General features: G+C 42.0%; 1 protein-coding gene across 1 annotated transcript in view; it reads right to left on the bottom strand.

Moving 5' to 3' along the window:
• The window catches only part of znf710b (zinc finger protein 710b), an 84003-nt gene extending 77070 nt beyond the window's left edge, over nucleotides 1–6933 (bottom strand). Inside the window, exon 1 of the mRNA XM_034187017.1 lies at nucleotides 6651–6933. The gene's annotated coding sequence lies outside the window, so the exon portion shown is untranslated. The remainder of the gene's footprint in view (nucleotides 1–6650) is intronic.
• Nucleotides 6934–7729: the final 796 nt, after the last annotated feature.

Raw genomic sequence — 7729 nt, 5'->3', positions numbered from 1 at the left:
TTTTTATGGCACGCATGGGTATGCACGTACTGTATGAATTCTCTGTAAACAGGCGGGTTAAAGGACAGATAAGATGGTGGCAGCATTGCACTAACTGCATCACTACTACTTGCTTACCAGCTTCTTTTATATACTACAGTAATGGCTGGGTAGTAGCATTGACTTCCAGTTTTTCTAAGAGGTTGGAATTTGGCAGTTATGCCCCCCAGGCCCTGATCTCAGAATTCCAACTTGTTCGAACATTACATACCTAGAGTTCACAATATAAAATCATCAACAGTAGTGAAGGTGCAGTTTTTCCTGTTTTTTTAGTAGTTCTGTATTTTCCAAGTCCAATTTAATAAATCCTGCACACAGTACTGTCCTACTGCTATCTGTGGATATGTCGCTAGGATATTTTTAAGCGTGAAATACAGCATAATGTGTTAGCAACTCATCGCTAGTACTGGCTAAGCCGGTAGATGTTGCCAACAACTGCCTCATAATCATCCCTGGTTCTCAAGACCAGGCACCTAAGTGGCTCTACTCTACTCTTTTTTACTCTTCTATTTTACTCTTCCTTTTTCGATATTTAAATATACCTTAGTATAATAGCATAGTTCCACCTTAGAATTGGAATATAATATACAAGATAGACAGTAGTGTTCAGAATAATAGTAGTGCTATGTGACTAAAAAGATTAATCCAGGTTTTGAGTATATTTCTTATTGTTACATGGGAAATAAGGTACCAATAGATTCAGTAGATTCTCACAAATCCAACAAGACCAAGCATTCATGATATGCACACTCTTAAGGCTATGAAATTGGGCTATTAGTAAAAAAATAGAAAAGGGGGTGTTCACAATAATAGTAGCATCTGCTGTTGACGTTACAAGCTCAAAACTATTATGTTCAAACTGCTTTTTTTAGCCATCCTGTGAATCACTAAACTAGTATTTAGTTGTATAACCACAGTTTTTCATGATTTCTTCACATCTGCGAGGCATTAATTTTGTTGGTTTGGAACCAAGATTTTGCTCGGTTAGTAGTGTGCTTAGGGTCATTGTCTTGTTGAAACACCCATTTCAAGGGCATGTCCTCTTCAGCATAAGGCAACATGACCTCTTCAAGTATTTTGACATATCCAAACTGATCCATGATACCTGGTATGCGATATATAGGCCCAACACCATAGTAGGAGAAATAGTAGAGAAGCTTGAATCTTCGACTGGACTGGGTTGCTTGACGCGAGGACATTTCGCTTCAAATCGCAGAAGCTTCCTCAGCTAAAATTCTTGCTCTGGTGGTCTGACTTCTGTCTTGACTCTTGTAGAGAAGGATAATCAAGAAGTCACAAAAGCTGGAGTTTTAAACCTAACCAGACCCCTCCTACTGAGAGGTAGACTGCTATAGGCTGGTGACTAAACAACAGCCCTAATTAGCACCTATTGTGCTCTAGTTAACACCCTCCTAATGACAGGGCAGCTGTCCCTCTCCTGATGGCTCCCTTGATGACTCTGCTGATGACTCTGCTGATGACGTGATTGACTCATTACCATGAACAAAAGACTGAAACTGCTTTGACCTGAGTACCCCATTGTAAACAGGGGATAAAGCGTGTCTCAGACCCCCTCCCCGGTTAAGGCTGTGTTTCAAACATTTCACAAAGAATGCCTCCTTGACCCCTCTCTCAAACCATTTCTTCTCTCTGGCTAATATTTTAACTTCCTTGTCCTCAAACGTGTGGTTAGTGTCTTTAAGGTGGAGATGAACTGCAGACTGAGGTCCGCTGGCGCCCTCTCTGCGGTGCTGGTATAGCCTTTTGTGTAAAGGTTGCTTAGTCTCACCTATGTAGTGTTCGTTACAGTTTTCATCTGATATGATACACTACATTGCTCTGTTTGTAACTAGGGATCCTGTCCTTAGGGTGAACTAATTTCTGTCTCAAGGTGTTAACCGGTTTAAAGTAAACTGGGATTTTGTGATGTCTGAAGATCCTCTGTAGTTTTTCCCTACTCCTGCTAAATAAGGGAGAGACACTCTTCTTCTTGTTGTCTCCGTCTCCTGTCTATCTGGTCTCTTTGTTCTCTGGGACTTCTGCACTTTGTCCAGGGACCATCCTGGGTACCCCCATACTACAGTATGGGGGTACCCATGATGGTTTTAGTTTGGTTTTAGCTGAGGAAGCTTCTGCGATTTGAAGCGAAACGTCCTCGCGTCAAGCAACCCAGTCCAGTCGAAGATTCAAGCTTCTCTACTATGGAAACCACCTGGACAACTGAGAGCCTACACAGAAAACAGTAGGAGAAACGTCCATATCATGATGCTTGCACCACCATGCTTCACTGTGAACTGTGGCTTGAATTCAGAGTTTGAGGGTCGTCTCACAAACTGTCTGCGGCCCTTGGACCCAAAAAGAACAATTTTACTCTCATCAGTCCACAAAATATTCCTCCATTTCTCTTTAGGCCAGTTGATGTGTTCTTCGGCAAATTGTAACCTCTTCTGCACATGTCTTATCTGACAGATTTGCAAATTAGCTTCACACAGGCGTCTTCTAACTGTTCCAGCACTTACAGGTAACTCCAGACTGTCTTTGATCATTCTAGAGCTGATCAATAGGTGAGCCTTTGCCATTCTGGTTATTCGTCTATCCATTTTGATGGTTGTTTTCCATTTTCTTCCACGCATCTGTTTTTTTTTGTCCATTTTAAAGCATTGGAGACCATTGTAGATGAACAGCCTATAATTTTTTGCAACTGCGTATAGGTTTTCCCCTCTCCAGTCAACTTTTTAATCAAACTACGCTATTCTTCTGAACAATGTCTTGAACGTCCCATTTTCCTCAGGCTTTCAAAGAGAAAAGCATGTTCAACAGGTGCTGGCTTCATCCTTAAATAGGGGACACCTGATTCCCACCTGTTTGTTCCACAAAATTGACAAACTCACTGGCTGAATGCCACACTACTGTTACTGTGAACACCCCCTTTTCTACTTTTTTTTTTTTTTTACTAATAACCCAATTTCATAGCCTTAAGAGTGTGCATATCATGAATGCTTAGTCTTGTTGGATTTGTGAGAATCTACTGAATCTACTGGTACCTTGTTTCCAATGTAACAATAAGAAATATACTCAAAACCTGGATTAATCTTTTTAGTTACATAGCACTACTATTATTCTGAACACTACTGTACCTTTCTGAATTTTCATACAGCTGTAACTTCTCTTTGGTAGTGCATTTTTTTATTGCACTATGTAATTTCTCCCAGCTCTTTAGGTAATTTAGAGCCCCTTACCAAGAACCAAACCATTGTATTCCTCATTTTGGATTTATTAAAGGTCGCAATGAAAACCAGACCGGGACCCTCACAAACAGTGTCCATCTTATGAAAGGCCCAGAAAATGGGTCATACAGCACTTTTTAAACAGTGTGGGCGTTTACAGTGGGTCTAGTTTAGTCTCACATTTCTAATGTTAAAGGAGACCTGCACTGAAATAAATGTGGTCAGATTTCAGAAAAGACATAGCTGATATGTATTTATAAGACCCTTGTGAATGCAGTAAAGTAAATCTGTACGCCCAAATTTGTAATTCAGCGGAGAAATATTCGTTTAAAAATGACAAATTTGCAGCTAACATTTAGCCCTCTGTGAAAACAGTTTGTACATCCGGATCATTTCCATGACGTCGGTGACAAGACGACGCGTTCCCGCCTTCAGTCCGATCCCGCATTGAAATTGATTTTATCTCTTAGTAATGTTACTGTTATACACATCCTGGTTTCAACATCCAAAAGTAAGCTGCAATGAATGTGAGATACAGCTCTGCTTGCTCAGATCCGGGGATCAGATCAGCGGCGGCATCGACAGTGGGCAACATTATTCCCCGACGCCTCGCTCTCACTGCCCCCGATACGCTTACCGAGTGCATGCGCTCGTTAAATTCCGCCACGGCACTCACACCCCCGTGTCTGCTGTGCAGCCAGCACCACCTCTCTGTCTGCTGAATGGAGTTGCAGCCAACTTGGCAAAAGTCCAGAGACTACGCTCGCCGTTTTAATGCAGTGCGCGCGGTGACACCTGTTGCTCGCAAGGACAGACTTCTTGCTGCAAAATCCGCAGCGCCGCACGTCTCGGTAATCGGAGCCGCAGAGCTCCGTGGCCGCTGAGAGAGGTTTATATATTTTTAATGACTCGAATTCTTTGCGGGTCTCACCTCCGTAGCCCGCGACGGTACACCGGAGGTGAAAGACAGGAGATTTTCAATGCGACACCACTCAATCAAACGGGTGTATGAAAAAGTCCACAAAAATAATTTTCAAGCACAAATAAAAGAAATGTGTACTCACCAAGTGTACCGCAAGACAATATGAAGTTTTAAAAAGTAGATCCTTCCGTATAAGACAAGAAAAAGGTGCAGATGCAAACTGACGTAAATCCACAAATTACAGTTGACGCGCGCAATGCATGCTGGGAGAGGGTCTTGTCCCTGACGTCTCGGCAGCGTCCATGATGAGAGGGACAATTTGCGGAGGGCTAAATGTAAATTTGTCATTTTCAAATGAAGATTTCTCCGTTGAATGACAGATCTGGGCTTGCAGATTTACTTTACTACATTCTTATGTGTAAATATAAGTCATTTTTTGGTCCAAAGATCTGACTGCATTTATTTCAATGCAGGTCTACTTTAATGGCTCTCACAGATAGGGGGAGCCTTCCCTGTATCTAAAACTTAGACATAAGTGTAACTAAGTAAGTAAGAAGTGTAAGTAAGATCCCAGAGACTTCCAATCAAATAGCAAAAGCAAATACTTGATAACTAACATAAAATAAGGAATCAGTATTGATATTATCTAACAACTATACACCCCAAAATCTTTAAGTTGTCCACCTTATTTTCTGATTCGTTGTATTGTGTGAAACTGGACCACATTTACTTCAGGTGTGACATCATTCCCAGTCACAATTTCCAAGGAAAACAGAATGTGGTATTGGTTCCTAACGCTAGTACATTCTGGGTATTTGGAAGTATGGGGCGGGGGGGGGGGTGCATCTGTATATTGCTTGTTAATATGCACAGGCAAACTATTGTGTGACATTAAAGATGTTTAATCTAAGCCCATATTTAATAGACCGATGTTACAAACTGATTGCGCATGCTCAGCAGTGTGCAAATCTCTCACGAATCAGCCTGAAGTCCCACTTCCGTTATTGCCTTGGGAGAGCAAAGCATTATTCCAAGATTGCGACAGTATGGGTTACTCCTTTTCTAACCAGAATATCAGGTCATATAAACGCGCATCGGGATATCCCCATAGATAGGAATATTATTTTATGTTCTACGCATGTCCTATCCGCAAGGAATCTTGGTCTTTTGAGTACAGCAACTACTTGTATGCGGCGCGCAACCCTCCGGACACCACAGAAGCAGAGGTAAACAAGTATGGGGAAATCCAGACACGGCAGCACAGCACCACACTTTTGGAGCGAGGAGGAAACCAAATACTTCATTAGTATCATGAAAGACATGAATATGTCTTTTATTGACGGTAGAAAGAGGAAGAAGAAATGGAAATGACGCATATTTGCGTCATGACATTCTCCGTGCGTCTGGACGTTGTCCATGCATTGCTGTTTAGATGGGGATATTCCAAATGATACCAGTGACCATGTATACAGGAGTAACTCTGTCTGCTTAAGCATGTAAATGGGTTATTCCTAATGATTTAGAAACCGGAATATTGACCTTAACCCGAATATTAACGGAATGTAAACGTAGCGCTTGAATAAAAATAGATTATGTACTACATGACTCGACATAACCGTGATCCAAACAGCTGATGAACGTAGTTTCCGTAGACTAATTAATCGATAACTGTACAAACATTCTGGCTGTAGGACTGAGCTCGGCTGCAGCTGCGGCTCATCTGTGGTCTTTGACAGCAAAATGATCCATCAAGCAGCTGCTGAAAGCCTCTGTCTCCTTCCAGAAGCAAGGCAGCAGCCGGCTACAGGTTATCTGCTGCAGTGCACTCGAAAAAAAAAATGCTGCACGGGGCTGTGACCAAAATCTGGCCTCAATTTACAGCAGAGAACTAACTGAGCGTGAGCAGCTTTCACACACGCCGACTGTGCACCAAAATAAAGCCATATTCCAACAAAACTTGTGCTCTGTCCTTCATGAAACCGCAGCAGAACTCAACTGTAAAAACTTTGTCTGAGAAGAGCCTCGACCCCGGCCGAGCTGGCGTGTGAGCGGGGTGTACGTCAGGGATGGACGGGCTAATGGGGCCTGCAGCCCCACTCCTTTATGCGTCTCTTTCCCCCATTCTCTCCATCCCCCTCTCTCTCTCTCCCTCTCTCTCGACGCCATCTGTTTGTGGCATGACAGAATATGGAAGTTAAAAAAGACGGTATTTCGACTGTAGCGACTGACCTATATCGACTTGCGGTAGAGTGAGTATACGTTTAAAAATAAAAAATAACAAGGCACCGAAACAGGCGTCGTTAGAAGCCGCCGTGCGTTATTAGCGCCAGCGATTTCTCTGTAGGAATTGAATAAGTTACGGATGAAACACTCCGCCTCGCCGGGCCGGACAAGTCAGCGCTCCCCGCAGCAACATTTCCCCGACATTCTCACCGAATGTGACAAACGAAACCAAAACTCACCTGATTCCAAAATCGGTTTATGGTGGCGAGGTGATGGTGGCTGATTTTAATGAGGGGGGAAAACCAGTGACACGGCGGCTCCCCCGTTGTGTGTGTAGCAGGAAGGAGGGAAGGAAAGGAACGAGGAGGGCTGACGTGAATGAATAAACAACCGAGCTCCTCCTCAGCGCCGCCAGTATCGGCGGAATGTGCGCATTTTTTCTATCGTAAACCATCGCTTGTCCTCCGAACAGTAGCAATAACAATTCAAGATTTTTCCTGTTAGCCATCTTCCGAACGTTCCCTACCGGAATATATTAGATAAACACAACGACAGCAAAGTTCAAATTTGAAACGGTATAACATTTTTTTTTTAACAGAGTACGACCGCCCATTTATTTAGCATTCGTCTATTAATAAGAAGCAACTACAGTACGTTTGTTTATTTTAACGTCTACATATGTGTGTATTTGTCACCACCAGATGTCGCTAATTCGGGTTTGACATGTGGGTTTGTCTTGACTTTTATTTTGGCAGGACAGTTACATATCAAATCTGTGACCAAGAACAAACAGTAGAATTTCAAAAACAAGAAAAAAGGAAAAAGAAGGATGCTTCTTCCCAATGTGGTCCTCAAGGATAACAATGGTACCAGCTATACAATGATATATTTCAATAACTACAGTATAATACTTGAAGACAAATATAAACTAGAGCACCTTGCTCCTAAAGTGCAAACCTCCGCCAACACTAGTTTCCATTTGCACAAAATGTTACCTTGGAAAACATTTTCATGGTCAAATTCTTGTTGGAAGTGCCTTTTCATAAGGTAAAATATAATATAAAAAATTTATATCAAAAGGGCTTTTCAATGTTAAAATCAAATATCTGCTAAATCCACAATACTGATCAGATACAGATTAAATTTAGTCTATTCACTGAGTGCCAGTTTGCAACTCATTGTCACAAATTAGAGTGATTGAAGCACTTTGATTGAGATATAATGCAAAATGTACACCAACTGGGCTTTTCAATATTAAATTCAAATGTCCAAAAAACCCACAATCCAGATCAGATCCAGATCAAACTGTCAGACGACA

Source organism: Thalassophryne amazonica, chromosome 2, assembly GCF_902500255.1.
Source record: "Thalassophryne amazonica chromosome 2, fThaAma1.1, whole genome shotgun sequence".
In the NCBI taxonomy this organism is placed as follows: domain Eukaryota; kingdom Metazoa; phylum Chordata; class Actinopteri; order Batrachoidiformes; family Batrachoididae; genus Thalassophryne; species Thalassophryne amazonica.
This window is presented reverse-complemented; position numbering and strand designations above follow the sequence as displayed.